The sequence below is a fragment of the Schistocerca serialis genome, chromosome 5, assembly GCF_023864345.2.
Source record: "Schistocerca serialis cubense isolate TAMUIC-IGC-003099 chromosome 5, iqSchSeri2.2, whole genome shotgun sequence".
Lineage (NCBI taxonomy): Eukaryota > Metazoa > Arthropoda > Insecta > Orthoptera > Acrididae > Schistocerca > Schistocerca serialis.
Genome location: NC_064642.1, coordinates 421,524,964 through 421,551,448, shown reverse-complemented (window position 1 = coordinate 421,551,448; position 26,485 = coordinate 421,524,964). Strand labels below are relative to the sequence as shown.

The window sequence follows — 26,485 nt, the reverse complement described above, 5'->3', positions numbered from 1 at the left end:
CTTAAGGAAATGTACTACTTTCGCACATTTAGGTATAATATCACGACTGCGACATCAAGAAACACATTAAAGCTTTTAGTTCTTCTCCATGAAATGTAATTTCTTATCCAAATTTGATCTCCGTTTCAAAATGGTTCAAATGGCTCTGAGCACTATGGGACTTAACATCTGAGGTCATCAGTCCCCTAGAACTTAGAACTACTTAAACCTAACTAACCTAAGGACATCACACACATCCATGCCCGAGGCAGGATTCGAACCTGCGACCGTAGCGGTCGTGCGGTTCCAGACTGAAGCGCCTAGAACTGCTCGGCCACACTGGCCGGCTGATCTCCGTTTCACCTACTACTTGCTGTATGCAGAGATTAACTAACATATGCGATAGGCTACAACCTTATCTCCATTGCCCTCTCAGATACTGCTTCCCTTTTGTAGTAACCACAACCAACACCGGGAACGCCTTGGGCTGCGGATCAGAGCCGCCAGGCGGGGAAGCCGCCGGCGGTGGAGCACGCACCACCGGGTAAACACAGGACGAGTCGGACGACAGACCAACGACAACCCACAACAACCGACCACGACCGGCTATGAGCGGCACAACAAGGAAGAGATAAACAACGGAGGCTTGTGGAAACCACAACACCAAACGTAAATCCACTCGGAACCAGAGCCAAGCAAATGCCAACAACGAGCAGCGACCAGAACGCGGTACCGCCGAGAGAGAAACGAAATCCAGAGCGAGTACCAGACTGGCTGGACTAGGGCAGAGCGGGTCACTATATACGAAACCGGAGGAAGCGGCTGTTGGCCGCTGTCTGCACGTGGCTTAGCGGTGGTGCCCTCGCTGTGCGGAATAGTCGCCGCGGAGGCGGAGCTCTCTATGGGCTGACCACGTCCATTTGTTCTGCCGCGTGTTCGACTTCCGCGGCGGAAGGTACTAGACCTTTCATGTCCTTGGACTTTAATAATCGCTGTCTGGTTTCTGCAAAAGTGTAAATAGTCTTTAGTTTCTTATATTTTATCCCTGATAACTTCAGAATAACTCATTTTCATCCAAATTTACGAATGCTATACATGTAGATTTGCTTTGTTTATCCCGAGTTCAGAGATAAGTCGTAGGGTCATATAGATTTCTGTGTTCCTACTAAACGTCCCCAGGTTTACTACAAACAGTCGTTCCATCCTGTTGTAGATAAAAGGTGTTAGTGTTTTGATAGTATTGATTTATTAAACCAGTGGCTCGGTAGCATCCCTTTCAGCACTTGTCTGTTTTGGCACTGGAATTATTGCATTCGGGAAGCGCATAAGCAGAAATAGTTAACAGTAATACAGATCATTAATAAAAATTCTTAGACAATAAATCTTGTGCATTTGATCCTGGAGTGGACAAGTAGTCATCATTTGACGATAATCTTTGAGAGCTTTGTGCATTTTCGTCGTAGGAACGTCATACATTAATCTTGTCTGGAATATAGAATGACACAACGTCTGAGTGTCGTCGACTATCAAGTGATTGATTGTCAGTTTAATTTTCTACTATAGCTCGTCCTACATTTAAATCCTTCTGGCGCAGTATTCATAGATGCATGACAATGTATTCCTACTGAGGAATAAGATCTAAAAAACCATAACTTTGGAATAATTACGGCCTTGATTATCAACGATATGAATACAATACTGATCGCGTAACTGGAGATGATTGTGTTAACTGCGAAAATCATTCTGTTCTCCGAAAATGTTTTACTGAAAGAAGATAAATGCCTTTAATACAGGAGTTTTGTAATGTTCTGGCAGTCTTTATGTAACACCGAAAATGTCAGCTGAGCTTACAGAACACGTGCTTAATGAGTGGGCGGTGCTAAAATTTCAGCTAAAGAATACCTTTGGCTTTGAGATTATTTTTCGATATTAGCTTTGTTCTGTTAAAGCTATGAGTCAAAACAGCATGTTGTAACAAAGTGATGGAGTTAATTAAGAAAGTGTAGGTCGTTGATTTTGTTTGAACCGGGTGGGAATTAAACTCTACTTGCTGTCGTTGTCGAGCCGTCACTACATGTCACAGGATAAAAACGTTTACTCTGTCTCGTGTCCAAAAATGAATACGTACGGTATTGACTGCTCTGTGTCCAGTAATCGGATGATAAACGTTATTCTCCTAAGCAGGGAACACTCGAAGCAGGTCCCCGCATTTAATTCTGGAAGTTTTTTTTACATCTTACGATAGATCAATGCGAGAGTTATTCTGGAATTATATAAACTTGTAGAAAGTAAAAAATTAAAAGAACATAATATTAACAAATGTAATAACACGAAACTGGTAAGAATAGTAATGTGTCTTATGGGTAACTAGTAGCATCACCCTCTCTTTACAGAGTCGAACTCCCATGTAATTCGGGTGCAGTTAGTCATGCTTTTTTGACCTTTAACGTTAAGATAGCTCTTAATGAGTAGATTATGACAGAAGTATAAGTGTTTAAATTCGGTCAATAATTATATGAAATACTGAAAATTAAATTTCTGTTTCCCCTTGACGCCATCCGATAGGCAACCTGCAAGTGGTAATGGGTGACCGTAACCGTATAGTAATATAATTGCTTGACAAGCGAAAAAGCATCCAGAAGTGAGGAAGAAACGAAATGTAGCTTCACATGTTAAGAAGATATGTGATGTTATTTCAGTGATTACGAAATTGAGTCAAATTTGCAAAGAACGTAGAACTACGAGCTCACTGATGCATGCACTGATTCGACTGGGAAGGATGACATAAACCCGTTGTATCCCCTCCTGGTGCAAGCCGGCCCACGACTGTTCCTACTGGTCCCCGATATCCTGGATACTGCCACTGGGACAGAGTTGATGTCCTTGGTGGTCTCACACAAGTTCTATCGGGGACAGATGTAGGGACCTTTAAGGCCACGAGAGTCTAGAAACCGGAATCGAGTAAGACCGGAGCGCACCGACCCACGGGGAATCGCTGGTAGAACACACACAAACACACACACAACAGGGACGACTGACGACGGAGCCCATATGGCGAAATACCGAGACCAGAGAGCAAAACCAAATTGGATACCAAGACGGAGCAATTGTCAGCGACCAGAGCTACGATGAGCAGATTATAGTGCTGTGGTGGCGACAGCAGCGCTCGCATATTATAGAGGCGCCTCCTAGCGGCTTTCATCTACGTCCATGCCGTCTGGTGGGCTGTCAAAACTGTAGAACCGGGATACCAGATTCCTGCTCTCCACTCCTCACCCGAAATGGGCGTATAGGGCCTGAATCCCGTCTTTAGTGGGCAAGTGGCCGTGGTTGTCCATTTGGTCCTGAAAAAACTGGCATTTGCTCAGAGGGCACTTGACGCCTGCATCGCACTACGTAGAAAAATGGGTACGTAAATTACGCAGCTGGTCTTGGCGCGTAGTACCCGTAACAATTAAGTCATCAAGGTAACTGGTACAAGCTGGGATGGATATGGTTAACTGTTCCAGGTATCTCTAGAAGATCGCTGAAGCAGAAGAGATCCCAAAATGCAAGCGCATGTATTTGTATAAGCCAAAAGGTGTATTGATAACAATGCTTTGCGATTCCTCATCTAGTGGAATCTGTGACTAAGGATCAGCAAGGTCTGTTTTAGAAAAACATTCACCCCACAAGCTGTGAGAGGAGGTCATCTTGATGTGATATGGGGTAGGTTTCCGCGAGAGCTTCGGCATCCATTGTCGACTTAAAATCTCCACAAAGCTCGAGGCTTGTGCATTGTGGACCACGACCAGGAGTTTGGCCGAAGCACTAGTTTTGACCGTTTCTATGACCTCAGCGTCGTGAAGACGATGGAGTCCGAGCTTAACGGCCGTCTGTAAGGAGATTCGAAAAGGACATGTTCGACAGAAATGGAGCACCGTATCTAGACGTAAAGAAATATGTGCCCCAAAATTGGTGGCGCACTCAAATAGAGGCGTGAAAGAGGCACAAAGGTCATAAAGTTCCTGGAAGGGGACTGTGTCCAAGACGACCAAACCGAAAATGTTGCCACTGAATGACTGTTGACAACATGAATTGTTATTGGCCATCTTGTATGTTGTCGTAGTGGTGACTCGACCTCTGAGGGGAATAGAGCTGTCACCAATGCAACCACCTTGCGAGAGGGCGGAGGCGACGCCAGGAAACCCAGACGAGCGTATGTCGGGAGACTGATCACGAAAACTGTCGATCCCGCTTGGAAACGAACATCCTGACGGCCAATTGTGAGATCAATAAGCAACTTCGGGGTGCAAGGATTTCGCTGGGGATAGATAGCCTGAAATTCAATCATGTTAGGAGTGGAGTTTGAGTGACCTGATGTCTGACAACACACAGTTAGGAGATGGCCATTCTTCCCACAATGTATGCAGTGCGCCCAGCGATCAATTCAGTCTGCGCATAGGTGCCTCATAAAAGTCTGGATAAGAAGGCAGACCACGCTGTATGCGGCGACGTGGCTGAACTGGCTGCTCAGAGGTCAATGACACGTCCGAAAGTTATGAATCACGACGCCGCCGTCGGGAAGAAGGCTTGAGAGAATTCCATTCTCGTGGCGATGGTTGAACTACTGAAGTCGTTTCTTCACTTTCCTGAGGGTAGCACAATACACTTCAGAGTTGATCGTTGCACCATAAGGGAGGACATCTAACAGAATAACCCGTTCAGTGTACCTGAAGACCGTCACCCTGAATTTTCCCACCTAAAGGTGCGCCATTCAACTTCTTAGGAGGAGGGATGGTGTGACGCCCTTCTCTGGTTGCCATTTTGGTTCTGTCTCGAAGTGATGACCCCATGTTTCATCGCCTGTGACTATGTTCGACAAAAACTTCTCAAGCTCAGCCTCGTAACGCGCAAGAAATTATTCACAGTTGGTCCTTCGTTGCTCTTTATGGTCTGCTGCTAGGTGCCGAGGAGCCCAGTGGACAAACACCTTTGAGTACCCAGACTGGTGGACGAGTGTGTCAGCACTATTGACAGAGACGTCCAGTTGTGCTGCGAGGGGTTTGATTGTGATCCATCGATCACATCGAATGAGAGTGTTCGGACATTCCAACAGTGCGGGAGTCACACCTGTGAGCGGCCAGCCGGCACGTGGCAGATACCTTGTTCCGATGATGACAACCGCCTTGCCCAACGACTGACTGTGCTTTTCTTCCCTGCCATGCCTCGGTAGACGTTCTGCAAAATACTCTGGTTTTTCAGCCAAAACAAACTCAGTAGCAGCTCTCTACCTATAGCGCCCCCTTCTGTAGGAACTTCATGAAACTATAGGGGGTGAAATGGTTATATTCGATGATGTACAAATTCCACATTTTTCCTACCTAAATTGGCCGAGGAAAGAAAGTGTTGCTTTAGTTACTGGACGCCCCTCATACATCCCCAACGTGACACCCATGGCGGGACATAACATGTTCACAATTATAATTCTGTCTGTGGGGACATGTTAGGATAACTGTGTATGCTGTGAAGATCATAAACCTTGGTTATCACAGACAGCGGACTGTTGATGCTTGTGCTCGTATTCCGGTACATTTGTTGATTAAAATCCATGATGAAGAGGATGACAAAAACATTAGAACGTCGTTATTGGACTGCAAAAATAGCATCAGTGTGGCTACAGTCTTTGCTTATAATCTAATGGAGAAGACGACTGGAACGAATTCAGTTATTATATCGAAAAAGAGATACAGGTATTACATATCAAAGTAAGAAATGCTGTGTTCATTCCAAATTGTGTGCCTCCGAGCAGTGAGCGAAACAATACTTCTTGTAGTTTAGAACAAAATAAATGACACTTGAGAAAGGATGGAACAGTGAGAGTTTCATAAGAAATCTGAATTACAAGAAAGCCAAGATTTTTGAATCGAGAATTATTGAAAGCAGGGTAGTGGTGAATGGTTTCATCATTCGTCAATTAAAGAAGTCTCTTAGTCTGAAATGAAGGGTTAAGAGCATAAAACTCTTTGATGAGACGTGGACAGGAATAAATAAGAATATAAGAAAAAATAATAGGTTTCAAAGATCACGATATAGTAGAAAGTTAACAGCCATAAGACCGAACAGGAAACTTGGGACGTCTATGTAAAAACTTTAAGAGGAAAGTGGTTATGTTCTGGTGAGGATTGTCCTGCTGGGCAATGGATGTATTAGTAGGAGCAAAATTTGGAAGCTAATAAGAAACCTTTGAAGATATTGTACAGCTTATAAAGGACGCTGGTGTGACGAGTGTTCCGAGAAGAACGGCATCAATCAAAAGGATCGCTGACGATAAAATAAATGTATTATTTGAACCAGCAGACATCGGAATCCAAACGTCGCATTATTGTTGTAATTTGTGGCGTTTGCATTCAGACTCGTGAATGAACCACTGACGGCCAGCAAGGCGCAAAGAATTTATACAATAATATGAGGAAGTATGCAATTTTTTTTATTTCGGGATAAGAATCGAAACGAAACTGGTCGTTACGGTTATGTAGCTAAAGAAATGAAATTTCGCCTCACTAAATAACGAAGAATTTATTTGGATCTAAAATGATACTGTAGGCGTCTAAGACTGTGATTACATCGCTGTTGATGATATACTAACTTGCTTTTTGTCTTTCCAAAGAATATTAAAATATCAAAACAAAATACTTGATAATTCTCAAATGAACATCTGTGTGGGGTTTCGTTATATCTAAATTAAAATTTGCTTATACTGTTCGTACCTGTCATTACCATAAGATGTTAGAAATATAGTTCTGGATTAGCGAAAAAAACGAAGTAAGAAAATTTTTGACCTCTTTATTAAAGGTCTTATCCCTGTAAAAAAAAAGCTATCCGAAGATGTTTATTAGTGTGGAGTTCCGTAATAATAGCTTGAAGAATTTCTTTGTTGCGTGCCTCTGTGTGATGGAGATTGTCCTAATGCTTTTAAAGGACTGGGTAGCTGTTGTCGGTGTAAAACAGGGCTGGGTATAGACATAAGCGATATAACAACTGCGGAACGTGTTGACGGAGTAAATGAAAGCTAGGTACACTCATAGACACCACAAAGCTAAAGAATCAGACGTTGAATATGAAGTACCCTCAGCGGTCTAGGAAATATAAGAGAGCATTATTTAATCTTACTTACATGTGTGCACAGATGTTACTGCGATAACCGAGCAGCGTGTATTTGGAGTGCTGAAATGTTTAACCGCCACCTTGAGCAAAGCCAATATTATTTTCCGTCCCGTTAAACTCCGTCGCTAAGCTACAGTGCTCGGCGGCGCTATTCATATTCAAAGAGCTCGAATCTGAACAAACGTTTTTAAGAGTCAAACTCACGAAGCTGTTCAAATTCTGGTATACTTGAAATATGTTTCCACTATTTGATTTCCAATTTCACCTATTACACAGCACAAGATGTAAAAAGTAAATGTACGACAGAATTAGCAATATTTTAGATTGTAATCTTCTTTGTGTGTGTGTATGGGCGAGGCCATAAAGAAATGGTTGCTTGTCATAATTTAAGGCTTGTCTGAAGTATAAATAAGCGCATAATATTGTGGCGAAATTGGATGAAGATCAGGAATAAAATTCACGAAGCGAAAGATTAGATAATAATAGTAAAGAAACCAGACTACAATTCTAAGAGACGAATGACATGAAAGGAGGACAGTGGTTGAGAAAGGACTGAGACAGCGTTGTTATTCAGCCTGTACATAGAGTAATACGTAAAGGAAACTAAGGCGCGACAACTGGAAAACGAATCAAAGTTCAGGGAGAAGAAAAATAGACCAAGTAACAGAACGTTGCAGAATTACATCACACGTTGCTTAAGGAACAAGATTCTGAAATGACGCTAAAAGTAGTAGATGAGTTTTGCTATTTGACCAGTAAAATAGCTCACGATGACAGAAGTCAAGAGAACATAAAATACAAATTGTCAATAGCAATTTTTTAAGAAGAGAAATATTTTTACGTCGTGGATATTTAAGTGTTAGGAAGTCTTATCTGAAAGTATTGGTCTGTACTGTGACTTTATGTGGGAGTGAACCACGAATAATAAACAATATAGACAAGAAGAGAAGTTTCTTAAAAGTGTGTAAAAGAATGATGTAATTGAGATAGGTAGCTCGGATAACCAATTAAGCAGTACCTAATCTAGTCGATCTGAAAAGATATTTAAGGCACAACTCGATTAAAAAAGAAGGAACAGATTAACAGGTCACATCCTGAGGCATCAAAAAGTAGATACTCTGGTTATGGAGGAAAGTGTGATAATACAAATTCTAGAGGGAGCTCACAGTTTGCCTGCAGTGCTGGTTCTACTGGGTGTGGTTTAATTTTCTTTGAAGAGATGATGAGGCTTGTACAGGGTAGACTAGTTTGGAAACAAACCACGTAAGTGTCTAGACTGCTCAGCATCAACGATACAGACAGAGATAGCGGACAAAATTTAATCTGATACTCTGGGAAAGTATGTATCAGAACGGCAAAGATCTACCGTGGTGTAGTAACAAAATTCGGTAAATGCTCAAAACAGTGTGTGTTGCATTCTCGCTTCAAAAAAGAACACACAAATATCGAAAGATAAAAGCTACAGAAATTCGAAATGTTTAATGATGGTCTGCTGCGGAATTGTTGGACATATTTTATGTTCAGATATTTCTCTCCACAAATCAATATGGATTTAAAAAGTATCTGTCGGGCGAAACTCAGCTTTCCTTTTTCTCGTACGATATCTTACAAACCTCGAGTGAAGGACAACAGGCAGCTTCCACTTTCCTACGTTTCCGCAAAGTGTTTGACATAGTGTAACACTACGGACTGTTAACGAAAGTATCAGAATATTGATTACATTGTCAGATATCTGACTGGTTCGAAGGTCTTTTAAGTAATAGAAACCAATGCGTTATCGTGGACGGCAAGTGTCCATAGGAGGTAAAAGTATCGTCAGGAGTGCCCCAGAGAAGTACGATAGTAAAGCTCCTATTCTCTACATACATGAACAAACTGACGGATAGGGTGAACAGCAATCTGCAGTTGTTTGCTGATAACGCTGTAGTGTATGGGAATGTGTCGTCGTTGAGTGACTGTAGGAGAGTGTAGGATGCCTTAGAATTTCTATGTGGTATGATCATGGTAGCTTGATCTAAATGTAACAAAACGTAAAGCAATGCAAGCGAGGAGAAAAAACAATACTATAATATCTGAAAACAATATTAGTGAAGTACTTTTTTACACAGTCATGTTGATTAAATATGTAGGCATAACATTGAAGAACGACATCAAATAGAACAGTCACGTAAGGTCGTAAAAAGCCGAATGTCAACTTCTGTTTATATGGATAATTCTGATAAACTGTAGCACATCTCTCTAAAGCAGACCATCTGTAGAACACTGATGCAAACCATTTTTGAGCACTGCTCGAGCTCTGGGCTCCCCACCCGTTCGGATTGAAGGAAGAACGTCGAAGCAATTCAGGGTCATGCTACTAGATTTGTTACTGGTAGGTAAGGAAATGACTAGGATTGGGACAATATATCGCACGCCATGCACCGCATGGTAGCTTCCAGTGTATGTATGTAGATGTAGATGTAGATGTAGAAAGGAATAACACCCACTCCCATCTGGCAGGCTGCCTTAATGTGAGAGTGGTCGCATTATAATTCTACTAGTCAGCCTTTGCTCCACACCACAAGAAGAAAACTGTTATTGTAGTTGACTATGATACTTTTCAAGTGAGTATTTATTAGTTTTTGTGTTATTGCGTCCTGAAGGCTGAAACAGTGGACTTAAGAGTATGGTATTTAAGTTGACCATGGAACATGCTGTCATACTGCAGCACACCACCATGGGAAGTTTTTATTTACTGTAGTGCATGTTTCTGCTGTTGGAGAACTACATACATGTTTTTCATGGTGCATCGTCTCTTGTGCAAAGAACAAGGCACAGTGGCATCATATTCCAAATCTACATGTGCACCTAATGAAGATAAAATAGTTTTAATTGAAATCAAATATTTCTTTTAGATTGATAAGGAAGGTATAGCCTTTCTTTCATTTACAACAACCATTACTGCTCTTCAGTGCCTGCAATTGGGTGTATCATAATAAAAATGGCAATTTTATTTTGATCCCATCTTCATCATACTTATAACAATAATGTGTGTGTTTGTGTGTGTGTGTGTGTGTGTGTGTGTGTGTGTGTGTGTGTACATGTATATGATGCAATTATGGAGGTACCCTTTCAAGGCATATTATATATATAGCCATATGTATGTTAGTATATGTGTATGAATGCATACCTGAGATCTTATCTCAAACCCCTATATCGATATCAACCACATTTGACACACAAACAGCAAACAAGTATTCATTCTGTGAACTTTATAGCCATCTAGCTCAACTAGGAGTCGATATATGGGCAAAAACGTTTTTTTTAGCGCATTCCATGTAGGCTGCCCTGCAAGACAGGTGTGTTACATGGAAACACTATCTACTTATTTCATCGACCTACTTTGCATGGCATACTGGCAAAATACAGTTTTCAAGCCCCTGAAATGCAGGCTGCCCTCCATGACAAGGATGTTGTTTTGGAGTAGTATTGGATAGCTGTATTGACTTGCTTTGTGTGTCAGCCTACACATCAGGTGCATCAAATGGTTTTCCAACTCCTGACCTGTAGGCTATCCTGCATGACAGGCATGTTGTGTTGGAGTAGTGACTTGCTTTGCATGTCAGCCTATACGTTAGGGACAACAAACGATTTTCAAGCATCTGGCATGTAGGCTGCTCTGCATGATGGTCGTTTGTGGGGGTAGTATTGGCTTTCCTTATCGACTTGTTTTTCAGCAGCTACATGTGCAGATGGATACAGCTGAGGGAAGGTTGAGGCAGATAGAGGAGGAGATGGACAGGGAGAGAGGAGAGGAGAGGAGGAGATGGACAAAAGAATGAGGAGGAAATGGAAAAAGAGAGGGGAAGGAGAAGCTGGAGACACAAGGTGGGGGGAGGAGAGGGTCAGTTGGGAGGTGGGAGGATGAGTTGTACAGAGAGACTGGAGAGGGAGAAGTTGACGCAAAGAAGGGGAAGAGGAGATGTGTGTAATACAGGTTTATGTTTTGAATGCATACACTGACGAAGCCAAAGGGAATAAGCTTGTACAAACAATTCATCCATCATTTCTATGATCGTGTAGGTTGTATCAGGAAGCTGAAAAAACGTACGATTCTCATACTTCTAACCAAGGGAATGTTACGAAATGTGCGACATTTACAGAGAATCGCTCCTGTCAGTAGGGGAGCTTCGAAAGATACCTATTAACTTCATGTTTATTTGTCTCTCAGAATTGACCTTTACTGAAAGTGTGTGGGCTATGGCAGCTGTTCATAATTCTGTGCTGCAGGGCACACCAATTATCATCCACAATTTCGTAAGTAAGTTACTAAGCGTCCATCGCTAAGTCGTTATGTTGATCTACATTTTTCTTTCAGATTTAGTGCCAGAAGCTTCTCTTCCAGCTTTGTCTACTGCTGATTTATTCTAAGCTCTGGTACTATTTCGTATTGTTGATTGATGTTGGTGAGTCTACACCTACATCTATACTCGGCAAGCCACGGTATGGTGCATGGCTATATCACTACTAGGCCTTTCCTTTCCTTCTCCACTAGGAGATAAAGCAAGGGGAAAACGACTGGCTATATGCCTCTGTATGCGACGTAATTTATCTTATCTTATCTTTGTGGTATTTACGTGAAATAAATGTTGGTGGCAGTAGGATCATTCTGCAGTCAGCTTCAAATGCCGTTTCTCTAAATTTTCTCAATAATGTTCCTCGAAAAGGATGTCACTTTCCCTCCAGGGATTCCCATTTGTGTTCCCAAAGGATTTGCGTGTTGTTTGAATCTACTGGTAACAAATCTGGAATTGCTGCAATGTTTTCTTTTAATCAGACCTGATGCAAATCCCAGACATTCGAGCAGTCCTCAAGAATAGGTCGCACAGCACATATGCTGTCTCCTTTACAGATGAACCACACTTTTCTAAATTTCTCCGAACAAACCGAAGTCGACTATTCGATTCCCTACAGCAATCCTCACATGCTCGTTCCATTTAATATCACTTTGCAGATATTTAAACCACGTGACTGTGTCAGGCTTGTTGTTGTGAGCTTCAGTCTGAATACTGTTTTGATACAGTTCTCCATGTTAGTCTATCCTGTGCCACTTCTCATTTGTGTATACCTACTGAAACCTACATCAATTAGAATGTGCTTACAGTAGTGAAACTTTAGGCCAACTCTACCCTCCATTATCAATTCATCTCTGCCTTGATGCCTCAGAATGTGTCCTATGAAACTGTCTCTTTTTCCAGTCGAAATCTCCGATAAAGATCTTTTCTGTATACTCTTATAGCTGTATCAACGAATGGTACGTAATTGCAACTAACAACTGTTACTGTGCGTTAAACTTAATGTCCATCACTGCACCAGTTCCAGCAGCATTCCATTTTCGAGTAGCGCCATACTGTAGTTCATCTTACGTCACCCAAATGCGCAAACCACATTGTGCTGGCGTTTAGATTAGTCCTAGACACAGTTTTGTGCATTTCACTCGCTTTCAAATCACGGAAGGCAGTAGTCGATACGCGTTGTGAATTTTGGTTAAACAGAATAATGATGAAACACGATGAGGAAAAGCAAGCAAATATATTCTAAGGAAAATGCTACAAATTTCTGGCGTACAGAAGTAATCTGAAAGGGAGGATGGAATGTTACGGACAGTCGATGTCATTAGTGACTGAGCACGGATGTGCTTTGGTCACAGCTGGAGAAGTGAATCGACCATAAACTTATTTAAAGAAACCACCTCGTATTCGTGTGAAGTGAATTAGAGGTTACAGTAAACATAAATCTAGAACACTGGACTCAGATTTGTGGTTCACTCCTGCGGAAATGGCTCCTTCACCATTTCACTCACTTGACTGAAGAAACTGCAGTATGGAGCATTACACTGTTGAAAGAAAATTCACAGAACTAGGCGAGTTGCACGGCAATAAACAAAGCTGTCTGTTATTCTTACGTACATACTAACTTTTTTACGGCATCATAATTTTCGTTTTCTCTGAATTCTGATGATGGATGGCAAAGTGCCACAGTTGAAAGGAATGTATCACAGAAATGAAACAGGAAGTTCCTTAAATGGTCACACAACGGAATATTCGCCTGAGCCATCAATTATCCCACGCTTCTATTGGGGTACTTGTAGAAGTGCCAGAACAGAGAAAATCAAATACAGCAACAATACTTACTTCTAATTTCTTCTTGCTCTTTGTCCTATGAAGGGTCTACCGCTCCTGAAACATGAAAGAAACAAATTATTCATAACTTTTTCAGATTAAATGCTAAGAAGGACATATTTTACAAGGAAATTTAAAGTAAGTGTGTATTTACTTTAACTGATAGTAATTATAGCTACAAAAAATTCAGTAGCAGTGTCATCATACCTTTAAGGATTCTTGTTAATTTGTAGCTAAAGTTCGCTAAAGTACTATATTTTCAGCTTGATTATACAATTCAACTTCGTTTCATTTCAACGTTACATGTTAACTTATATCATGAAATAAATCTTCACATATTTTACATAATATTTTGTTTCTATTTGAAATTAAATGTGCTGTATTACTAATACGCAACCGTTGCCAGCTTATTTTTCACTGTTATCAGGACATAAAATCATCTTATTTATTTGCTTGAAAATCTTAATCTGTAATTTTGACATTTCGTATGTCATCTCACTCCAGTTCCAGTTGCCTTATAACAGAGGAAAACCTAACGACAACCGTGGTCAAAACTTGGGGTGATGACAGGTTTTAATTTAGTTATAGGAAAGTAAATTCCAGACAAAGAATGTAGAAGCGTATTTGCTTTTAAGTATAAAGAGTAAACTCGGTCTTACTCAACATGCGCAGCGTATGCGTGTTGCTATCGACTGCAGGCAATGTTGCAGTTGTTTTTAGTGCCTAGTTGCAATTTCTTAGGAAGCCATGAAAGACGTTCATTAAATAGTAACCTTTCACAATATTAATTTCAGGCGAGTTCTGAGTTGCTAAGCTGCTGCAAAGACATTCTGAATCCAGGTTCTGATTTTTTAAAGTGTAATACAGTCTTTGGCCTATAAAGTGAAGGTATTTCTCTGGCAACACTGTTCGAAGGGAGAGAGGGCTTTATTCGTTTTGGTCCTGTTTCCGCCTTACTATGGGACGACTGGCGTTGCTTGCTTTTCGGCACTTGGTGGAGCTGGCTTATGGACGATGTGTACTTGACTTTATGTTACATAACAATAGCCATTCTCGAGCTATATTCTGCGAGGATTACGGTTAGTCCTCCACATGCTAGAGCTGCTTGGCGTAATACTTCGTTTTCAACGCTTTCAACTCTGTAGAGGTAATGGGTGGTTATAGTTAAACTGATAGTGTTTCGAGTGCCGTAGTGAGGGCTGTGTATATTGCACGACGCGAAACATCGTAGGTATGTTCATCAATCGGTGCACTCGCGGAGTATGCTAAAAAACAAGTCACCGATAACCACTGAGAATGATACCGATTCACGTACTGTCTGTACGTAGCATTGCGTGAGGGACTGATCTTCCTCTTCGTCCTCCAACGATTGCCATGGCCTCCTGGTGAATGACCTCTCATCTAGTAACGGTCAATCCATGTTGGCCCTAGCATTGATATAACCGACCGCCACGTGTACGCCCTGTCAGGTGCTGCTCCGTCTCCACCATCTTGTCATCCCATCGGGCCTTCTAGGAATTCCGACCCACCACCACCACTAAAGAAGGAGAATATGCTTCCCATCGTTTACAATCCCACAAACTACATTAAACTGAACACTGAACTGCAACGCCTTATTGGGGGCCAACAGCGGGCAGTATACCAGAAATACCATGTCAAGAACCTGCTTGACACCATGAATGATTATCTCCAAGTCCTCACCTCTGTGAAGTCCAGGGCAATGGAATATCACACTCATCAGGCTTCTGGCGACAGTAGAACAAAAATAGTCATCAAAGACCTTGTGAAGTTACAGAAACAGACGTCAGGTATGAATTACTCCATCTCAAGTTCCTAGATATTTTGGTCCACCAGTACAACAAGAGGGATCCTGAGACCCGGAAAATAATCCCTACGCCCACCCATGTTGTCTCCCTTATTAGAGGACGTCGAACGCATGTACCAAATCAGGTATCTCATGTGCACCAAGGTGCATATTCAATCATATGAAGGCCACAATGGCCCCTCCATCTGCCGTAGGTGTCAACACTCGCACCACACTGGAAATTATTGTTCAGTGCCTTTTTGGTGTTTCAAGTGTGCTGGCTCACATCCATCAGAGGACTGCAAATTCTCGGCCTCAGAAAAATCCACATTTACCCTCTGTTTGGGCACCTCTCACGATCCGCTTCATCTGGCTTCCTGGAAGGGTTATCCTATGTACTAGAAGCGTATGTAGTCTTCCTGTCCTCCACGAAGGAAACCAAGGACGAATCGACCACTCCCTCCATCACGGGACTCCACCCATTTCCCCGTCTTATGGGGTAAATCCGACGACCGTCCTACCACTTTACTCACGCGCCTGACGCCTCTGCGACACAGGAGCCCCTTCCAGCTGCATCCCCTACGACAACATTCACTGCTGTAGCTCAGTCTCCTCATGCTCATTCGTCTTCTGTGACGCATACCAACACCCACCAAGCTGAAAATTGTCTGTGGCGTCCTCTCGCCCACCTGCTGGTGCCACAACTCTTCCTTTCAGCGCCTTCACCACCAGCTACAATGCCAACCCCTTCCCATTGGAGGGTCAAGCAGCCCACCCAGGATGTTCCTCCAGTGGTGGAGACAGATGATTCTTTCAGGGATGACATGTGAGAGATCCTCCAAGTCATATCTCTGTTGATGCGACCCACATCAGGGTGATCATTCATGAAATGGCTCAAAAGATCCGTCAGTCGGAGGAGGGGCTCGCTACAGTCATCGCCTTTGTTGATGTGGTCGGCCAGATTTTCGTTATAATGGCGAATCACTACCACACAACCATCAGCCTTCTTTGGATCTAGTTGTCTATATTTTTAATGCTAATGGCCTTGAAGGTACGAAGACTGAACTGAACGCTTTCCTCTATGACGACTTGTGTCAGAAACCCACCTGAAACCAGCCAACGATTTTCGTCTCTGCAACAAGGTTTGCTATCTCACTCACTGGATCCATCTCCAAGGTGGGGGCATGGCAGTGTTTCTGCATAAGTCTCTCATCCATAATCATGAGGTTCTCCAGCCACTCTAACATATAGAGGCTACGGAAGTCACTGTTTCCATCTGCCTTGGTGCTATAACTTCTGCCGCAGTTTATTTGAGCACTAACCTACCACTTCTTGAAGCTAATCTCCATGACTTGACATCATTTTGACAAACTCATTGCTGGGGCAGATCTCAATGCCAAGCATCCAGCTTGGCATTCTCGCATTGCTAATCCCAAGGGCAGACTTCTCCTTGAATCCTTGACCTAGAAGATCCGTTAGCACTGTTGGTCTATGGCCCCCACGCTTCCACCCATATACCAGTCTGCTCTGATGCCAGCCAGACATTCTGGTTCAAATGGCTCTGAGCACTATGAGACTTAACTGCTGAGGTCATCAGTCCCCTAGAACTTAGAACTACTTAAACCTAACTAACCTAAGGACATCACACACATCCATGCCCGAGGCAGGATTCGAACCTGCGACCGTAGCGGTCACGCGGTTCCAAACTGAAGCGCCTAGAACCGCTCGGCCACACCGGCCGGCCCCAGACATTCTGGATGTGGCCATTTTCAAGAACATTGGGGTGCAGTTTTCGTTGGAAACACTCCACCCACTGGCCTCTGATCACAACCCCATCCTCCTGCACCTTACTGACGTTGCTCTGTCTTTAGACATCTGTTCTACCTTGACCATCACAGATTGGGAAAAAAATTGCAGGATCCTTAACAACACCAGTCGGCAACATCTCTACCTGACAACATCTGCCAATCTGGTTAGTGCTGTTGATTACCTAACCACAAAAATCCAAAAGCTGATATAGGTCTCTACTTCGATTATCCCAAGGGCTTTAACCCAACTCGATGACTTGCCTCCCCTCTTAGGTAAACTCAAAATCCAGAAGAACTGCTACACAGGTGGTGGAAGCAGTTTCGTGATCCTTGGGATAAGCATTGCCTGAAGTGCCTCCAGCATTAATTCTGGCACCGCCTTCCTCCTCCAACATAAATCCCAATGGGCTTTTGGGCTTTTGTCTGAGCCCTGCGGCACTCCACAGTGAAGACCAACCATCCCATCTGCACATTGGATGGCTTAACTTATGATGCCCTGTGTGTGGTAGAAACTCTGGCCGATGCATTTGAGGCTCATGTAGGACCTCATGCCTGATGAACTCCAAGATGAACACGATACTATAGCGCCTGTAGCCGCTTTCAGACAAAGAACTCCTCTGTCTGCTCCTCACCTTTTGTCCCCAGCGTAAATCCAACGGATCCTCCGGTGGAAGTGTGGGTAGTCGGCTCCAGGTTTGGATGGTATCTAAAATGAACACCTACACTGGCTCCCACGCAAGTCACTGGTCTTATTTACCAGCATCCTGAACCACTGTCTTACAACTGGCGTTTTTCTCCCACAGTGGAAGCAGGCCAGAATGATTGCCATCCCCAAGCTGTCAAAGGATCCTATGGCCCCTACTAACAACAGACCCATTAGCCTTCTGAATACCATGACCAAGGTTCTAGAATCTTTTATCCTCCACCACATTTCCCAGTCTCTGGCAGTGGCTGGGACCATCTGTCTGGAAGAGTTTGGATTCACTTCCCACCTGTCAGCCAAACTCCAAGTCCGTCAGATCATGGAACGTGTCAGCAAGGGCTTTAACTCCTTCATGTAGACACCAGCAGTTACCCTGGCCATGCAAAATACATATGACAAGGTCTGGCAGGACAATCTTGTGTACAAAATGCTGACACAGACGACCATCCACGACATCTATGTGAAGATCAGGCATAATTTCCTCCATGACAGAACTTTCTTGGTTACTGAGGAAGGTCAACGCTCCAGCTTCCATGTCAATGGGTACCCCTCAGGGCTCTGTGTTGTCTCTCATCCTTTTCAACATATATGTTAACCATATGCCAGTCCTCCCACACTGCCATCCTGCGCAATATGCTGATGATATGGCGCTCTATACCACCAGCTGCAACACAGACCAGCTCATTGCTCACCTCCAGAGGTAGGTGGACGCGACAGTGACATGATGTCGTTCCAACAAGATTGTCCTCAGTGCCGATGCCTAGGTGTCTGGATGGCTAACAAACTGCTCTTCCATCGCCATGCAGAATATGTAACTCAAAATGGACTCAAGTTGATAAAAGCGTTGTACCCAATGTTCACCAACTGAGAATTGACTCTCGACACCAAGCTCTGGCTGTACTGGATTGTTGTCCACCCTTTCCTCACCTATGGCTTCACTACGTGGGCTACAATTAGTGTCTCCCAGATGCAGACACTCCAGCGCCTACAGAATAACGTGCTTCAGTGGAGCCTGCATGCCCCTCCCCGCACGAGGGTAGTAATCCTCCGCGAGGAAACGGACATGGCCACGTCCTAGCGAGAGAAGGCCAAAGTAGAAGCCCTACAGACACGGTCGCTGGCTTACAAAACATTAGCACAACGCCTCGCCAGCACTGGCACCGTCACCCTCTTCCTCTCACCATCCTTGAGGACTCCGATTATAACCATGGCTAACAATAGCACTGTTGCGGCTGCTAATGAAGCATTAGTGTTGACTTGACCACTCGATGGGTATTGACCATCATGATCCACCACCGTTGATAAGTCATGTAGTTCGCAGTTAGTTAATCTTGGCCTGCGAGCTGAACTTTCACCATTGGAAGAAGGTATGAGACTTAAAGTCCCAGCGCCACACCTTCAACGTGCACTCCAGTGATGTCTTTGGAATGACATCATTGTCGAATGGAACAGTTTTACGATCCACCAAGACAGTAAGACCGTTAGCCACCAGTGAAGCTGTATTTCAACCTCCCATAAAAAATAAAAGAAAGCTGCGGTCGCGCTAGTAGACCTGGAATAGAAGAGGGCACTAGAAGAGCTGCAGTGATATTAACGATAACAGTGACTTATGAACTCGTGCGATTAGCTTGCATGGAAATTGTATCTATCAAAGGACATTGATTATTTTGCAAGTCGCCAATTGCCTGCGACCCATCACGTAGAAACGAAAGTTAAGTATCGTCAATTCAGTTACTTTAATAAACTCCGTTAATATGATTTGCTGGTATGTTGTCTAGTTATCCAAGAAAACAGTTTCCTAGGCACCCAATAAGAAATGAATGGACAGGACCCCAAACTTAAGATATGGCCACACAAAAAAATATTTGCCTCAGCCATCAATTATCCAATGCTTCGATTGGGTTGCCTGTGGAAGCGCCAGAACAGAGAAAAATCAAATTCTGCTGCAATACTTTTAATTTCTTCTTGCTCTTTGTCCTATGAAGAGTCTACCGCTCCTGAAACATTAAAGAAACAAGTTATTTATAACTTTTTTCAAATTGAATACTAACGACGACAGATTACAAGCAAATTTGAGTTACTGGCAGTAATTAGAACTACAAAAAAAAAAAGGCAGTAGCAATGTCATCACACCTTTAAGGATTCTTGTTAATTTGCAGTTAAAGTTCTCTAAAGTACTCCAGCTTCATGTTGGAATTCAACTTCTTTCTATTTGCAATGTTAACTTCGACCGTTAAATAAGTCCGCACGTATTTTGCATAACATTTTGTTTCCATTTGAAATTAGACACACTCTGTTACTAATACACAACCCGTTGCTAACTTATTTTTCGCTTTTATCAGGACATAATTTCATCCTATTTATTTAAGGGAAAAATTTAATATATAGTTCTGAAATTTCGTGTGTCATCTCATGCCTTACAGCAGAGGAAAATAAAACGATAACCGTGGTCAATACCTGGGGATGAGAACTGTTTTTAATCTAGTTATAGCAAACCACGTTCCAGACAGAGTATGTAGACGTGTATTTTCTTCTGAGTATAGAGTAAATTCGATCTTAGTCGACATCTGCAGCCTGTGCATATCGCTATCTATCGCAGGCGACGGTCCAGTTGTTTTTAGTGCCTAGTGGCAATTTCTTAGGAAGCCATAAGAAGGGTTCATTAAATAGTAATCTTTCATATGCCCACCCGGTTAACAGTGCAGTCTAACGTACTGCTTTCCGAGCGAGGGGTTCTGAACCACTGAGGGCTACGGCGGGGACGAAGCCACTCCGTCGTTTCTACACTCCTGGAAATGGAAAAAAGAACACATTGACACCGGTGTGTCAGACCCACCATACTTGCTCCGGACACTGCGAGAGGGCTGTACAGGCAATGATCACACGCACGGCACAGCGGACACACCAGGAACCGCGGTGTTGGCCGTCGAATGGCGCTAGCTGCGCAGCATTTGTGCACCGCCGCCGTCAGTGTCAGCCAGTTTGCCGTGGCATACGGAGCTCCATCGTAGTCTTTAACACTGGTAGCATGCCGCGACAGCGTGGACGTGAACCGTATGTGCAGTTGACGGACTTTGAGCGAGGGCGTATAGTGGGCATGCGGGAGGCCGGGTGGACGTACCGCCGAATTGCTCAACACGTGGGGCGTGAGGTCTCCACAGTACATCGATGTTGTCGCCAGTGGTCGGCGGAAGGTGCACGTGCCCGTCGACCTGGGACCGGACCGCAGCGACGCACGGATGCACGCCAAGACCGTAGGATCCTACGCAGTGCCGTAAGGGACCGCACCGCCACTTCCCAAATTAGGGACACTCTTGCTCCTGGGGTATCGGCGAGGACCATTCGCAACCGTCTCCATGAAGCTGGGCTACGGTCCCGCACACCGTTAGGCCGTCTTCCGCTCACGCCCCAACATCGTGCAGCCCGCCTCCAGTGGTGTCGCGACAGGCGTGAATGGAGGGACGAATGGAGACGTGTCGTCTTCAGCGATGAGAGTCGCTTCTGCCTTGGTGCCAATGATGGTCGTATGCGTGTTTGGCGCCGTGCAGGTGAGCGCCACAATCAGGACTGCATACGACCGAGGCACACAGGGCCAACACCCGGCATCATGGTGTGGGGAGCGATCTCCTACACTGGCCGTACACCACTGGTGATCGTCGAGGGGACACTGAATAGTGCACGGTACATCCAAACCGTCATCGAACCCATCGTTCTACCATTCCTAGACCGGCAAGGGAACTTGCTGTTCCAACAGGACAATGCACGTCCGCATGTATCCCGTGCCACCCAACGTGCTCTAGAAGGTGTAAGTCAACTACCCTGGCCAGCAAGATCTCCGGATCTGTCCCCCATTGAGCATGTTTGGGACTGGATGAAGCGTCTTCTCACGCGGTCTGCACGTCCAGCACGAACGCTGGTCCAACTGAGGCGCCAGGTGGAAATGGCATGGCAAGCCGTTCCACAGGACTACATCCAGCATCTCTACGATCGTCTCCATGGGAGAATAGCAGCCTGCATTGCTGCGAAAGGTGGATATACACTGTACTAGTGCCGACATTGTGCATGCCCTGTTGCCTGTGTCTATGTGCCTGTGGTTCTGTCAGTGTGATCATGTGATGTATCTGACCCCAGGAATGTGTCAATAAAGTTTCCCCTTCCTGGGACAATGAATTCACGGTGTTCTTATTTCAATTTCCAGGAGTGTAGATCCCCAGTTCCATACAATACAATACAATACAATACAACCTTTCATATTATTCATTTCGCTCGTTTTCTGAGTCACTAAGCTGCTGCAAAGACATTTTGGATTGAGGTTCTTATTTAAGTGTAACACAGTCCTTGACCGATAAAGTGAAGGTATATTTCTGGCAACACTATAAGAAGGGAAAGAAGGCTTTATTCGTTTTGTTTCTGTTTCCGCCTTACTATGGGACGACTGGCGTTCCTTGCTTTTCGGCACTCGGTGGAGCTGGTTTATGGACGATTTGTGCTTGAGTTAATGCTACGTAACAATGGCCGTTCTCAGGCTACATTCGGCGAGTACTACGGTGAGACCACCGCATGCACTAGCTGCTTGGTGTAATTCTTTGTTTACAACGCTTGCAAGTCTGTAGATGTACTGGTTGGGTATAGTTAAACTGATAGTGTTCCAAGTGCTGCAGTGAAGGCTGTATATATTGCAGAACGCGCAACATCGTAGGTATGTTCATTAATTGGTGCACTCGCGAAGTACGCTGGAAAATAAATAAATAAATAAAAAGAGTCCACTATCTCCCATCAGGTGAAATATGGAGCTGTAAGCAGTCAGTATGTGGTTTGGATGAAGAAAGATGAGAACTACCAAATACATGTTAGCGGTTGTTCTGGCACGTTTAGCAGGAAACGGTCACAATTTACGACACGTGTCCAATATGCTCACCCGTCTCAGCAAAGTGCTGCATCTGTAACGCGGCATAGTCGACAGTTGATCACAGCATATCCGGTGTAAGAAGAGTGGTATGTCGAAGTATGGTGTCCTTCAGATCAGGAAGAGCCTGTTACATCACTTACAGAAACGATCTTTCAGATAACTCCACAACCAAAAGTCACTTGGATTTTGTTAGGGGGTTTTGGAAGGCCAAATTGCCTAAAGATGACGTGATTCTTACCAGGTTTCTCAAAGCAAATTTTTCACTTGGCAAGTGACATGTGATATCGCCACATATTTCATGAAAATGGTGTGGGCATAGTTGTGCTCTTGCAAAGCTAGATTCAAATGTTACACACCGAGGTCCTTATAAAGTGAAGATGTAGCTTTCATCTAAAAGGCCAACGACGTGTCATCTTCTTGAAGGAAAACGGACCGAGAATGAGGAGGCTTGTGAAATCACAACGCACAGTCACATAAGCTGAGTGCAGTGGATGTTCCTGCACAACATGTAACGGTGTAGAACCCCATATGTGACAGTTTTGTGCATTCACGGCATCGTACAGAGTAAAATGTGTCTCGTTCGTCAAAAGAATATTTCCCAGCCACACGTCATCAATTTTCCTACGTTATAAAAAACGAAGGGCAAAGTCACAGCGTTGTAGCTAATCATAGGGCTTGATCTGGTGCCAATTCTGAATCTCGTAGGGACGTCAGAGTAAAATGCGCTGCAAAATCTTTTGAACAGTTGACCACGGTAGAGACAATTCCCACAACATAGCTCGAGAGCAGGTTGAAGAATTTGGGGCATATGCTGCACGTTCGGTTGTAGCTACAGCAGCTTGATCAACAACTGCCGTGGGAATTGAACGCCTCTCTCTCTCTGCTGCACCACCTGATTTACCTTTTTCTTCAAATTTCTTGATAATAATCTTCAACCCATTTATTGACACTGGGCTCTTCCCAGCCGTTCTTTTCGACGACATTCCCGCAATGCAGCGCTGCTATTGCTGCCGTTTTGATAAAACAAATTTACCAGGAGTGCTCCGTCCTTCTTGTCAATAGAAATTGCGTTTCGTAGCAAAACTTCAAAAGCCTTAAACCTTTACAACAACAGTCACTTCAGAAAAGAAATCAAGACGCAACGCCAAGCTCAAACAGCACACTGACGTCAACACAGCAAACAGCTCACATTCTGACTGCTTACAGCGCCATATTTTCACCTGGTATTAAAAGCGGAAATATTTTTTTTTCAGCATAATCTGCTAGCGCACTGACTGATGAACATGCCTATGCTGTTTCAGCGTCCTGTCATTTGTACTGCTCGCACTACAGCACTCGGAGAGGCGTAAGTTTAATTATAGGCACTCGATACCTTCAGTGGTGTTAAGACTTACGTCGTTAAAGACATAGACCCTGTTCCATGTTCGCGGTACAATATTGTTTCACTAGTTCGTCTGTGAGTTTAGCGTAGTAGCTTCGTTACATTCCCTTAAAGTGCGTATGGAGTTTCTTTTGTCCTTATTTTCGTACATCGTGGATTGTATAGCATGTGGTGCACCACGGGAGAAGTCATGCTTGTGATTGATCGTTGATTTGCTTATTAATAATCAGGAATTTCACTAAAGCATCTTTGATTTATTTTTCTCCCCATTCACTTTTGAAATCTGCCCAATATTTGGATGGCACTCCAATGGGCCCGGGTTCGATTCCCGGCTAAAACAGGAGATTTTCTCCGCTGAGGGACTGGGTGTTGTGTTGTCCTCATCACCATCTCATCCCCATCTCCGACGCGCAAGTCGCCCAATGTGGCGTCGAATGAAATAAGTACTTGCCCTCGGCGGCCGAACTTCCCCGAATGGGGAACTCCCAGCCCGCTATGCCGTACGCTCATTTCAATTTGGATGGCACACACGCTCTTGTATTCACTCTTGCGACTGTGTTTGATTTGAGCACGCACTTTACACTGAATTCTGCCTCTAGCGGAATTATTAGCCAAAGTGAAAGCAAATGATATCAACAGGAATATTTTGAATTCTTTGATCGTCTTTACAGCTTGCAAGGTAGGTCAGCTTTAGAATACAAGACTTCATATTGTTCAGGATTATGTTCGGTGTGACTGTTATATTTAACAATGTTTCGACAGTAATTGCGTGGAAAATAGCATTGTCCACCAAATACGTAATGACGACACAATTTTCAGACCTTGCAGCTGTCTCCTGTCACATTTGGTCAAACAGTCCTTGCATAAAAACCCTCAGTTCTGCCAGTCCCTCAACTTATCTTCGCTTCTTCTCAATCCCTATGTTTTCCCCATCTGTTGTATGAATGGAATATGGCAGCCTTAATTCGCTTTCACCAGATGAGCAATGGGAAAATCTCGGTGTTTCTGTGTTCGCTAACAAGTTCTGATTTCTACGACTGCATTTATTTTTAGATCATTTATTATGTTTCTTTGTGTGCACTCTTGCTGTTCTTTCAGTTTTCAGCGAATGCGAAGAGTAATTTTTATATACATTTCACGAGGATTTCGTGTTAAAATTACAGCTTCAAGATGTGACATATGTTCTCGTAACGGTCATGCGCCCACTTTATGAACTTTAAAATGATGAACAGTGCTGATACGGACGCTGGATAAATATTTAATAATCACCAGATGTAAGGCAACTGGTTTATTGACGAATTTCGAATATACTCATCGTCAGAATATCAAGTCAGGGAGGAGAACCTGATACAGGCAGAACTGGTCATGTCAATGTGACACATACCACAAAGATGAATGGGTGCAGCCAAAGTTTTTGTACCAACTAGTTACACTATTTGATAAAAATGAGCTCGAGTATTTTGTTCCTGCAGACGAAATCCCCCTGTTTGCTGTTACTCGTATTTTCGTCGGTGCTTCCATTTACGTTTCAGCTTAAATATCTCCAATCGGTTGCTGTAGATGGCAATGTGATTTCGACGCGCAGGTCAGGAAGCTTGAAGACAGTGGTGTCTCCTGGCAGTGTCTTTCGCAGGAAGGCGGAGAGCGGGGCGTCTGCAGTAGCCTTTGCTTTCGGTAGCCTCTCGTCTTAACGAGCTGCCGGCGTTAATGAGCAGGCGAACCGCGGCCGCGCGCCTGCTCAGCACGTGACGTCACAGCGCTGGCCTCCACACTGAGTGTGGCTGTCTGTGGAGACAAATGACAGTCATGCGTCCGCTCCTCATCTGTCATCGCTGTTCTGCTGTTACTCCCTGAGCAGTTGTTCTGAACAGCGCATTGGCGGAAAGCAAAGTGACGAATTCTATGGATGTTTGAGTCTTCATTGCCGGCCGCTGTGGCCGTGCGGTTTTAGGCGCTTCAGTCTGGAACCGCGCGATCGCTACGGTCGCAGGTTCGAATCCTGCCTCGGGCATGGATGTGTGTGATGTCCTTATGTTAGTTAGGTTTAAGTAGTTCTACGTTCTAGGGGACTGCTGACCTCAGAAGTTAAGTCCCATAGTGCTCAGAGCCTTTTGAACCATTTTTTGAGTCTTCATTCATTGGCAGGGCATCAACAAAATCTCTTCCTGTGGCAGCCCCAAGATCAAGCCAACCTCATTCCTGAATTGTCTTGTGGCACACAGTTATGCAGTGGTCTAACAAGAAATTTTGAAGTTACTATTGTTAAGTGATTTCAACAAGTCACTGATGTGGAAGTATGTAGAACTAAGAAATACTGAGTCTGAGCGTCCTCAGATAAGTAGTTTTCCCAAAAATCGCTATTTGTCATATTTTACATTCGGCAGGATTTAAGGCTACAAAGGCGAAATTTCCAGAAGACTTTGATGTAAAAATTTGATGTAGAGGGTTACATAATATTATCTTTAATACTCTTAGCGTTGTTAAATGAAATGTAAATTATATAATGGTAAGACAGAGATTTAGGAAGCAAGTTTTAAATTTTAGGACGTTTGCAGGGGCAGATGTGGACTCTGACCACAATTTATTGGTTTTGA

At 43.7% G+C, this 26,485-nt stretch overlaps 1 protein-coding gene across 2 annotated transcripts in view; it reads right to left on the bottom strand.

Annotated features, from left to right (window-relative positions):
* LOC126481640 (synaptotagmin-5) overlaps positions 1-26,485 on the bottom strand; it is a 398,029-nt gene that overhangs the window by 202,701 nt on the left and 168,843 nt on the right. For both annotated transcript variants that reach the window (XM_050105539.1, XM_050105541.1), the window contains exon 2: positions 13,299-13,343. The gene's annotated coding sequence lies outside the window, so the exon portion shown is untranslated. The remainder of the gene's footprint in view (positions 1-13,298; positions 13,344-26,485) is intronic.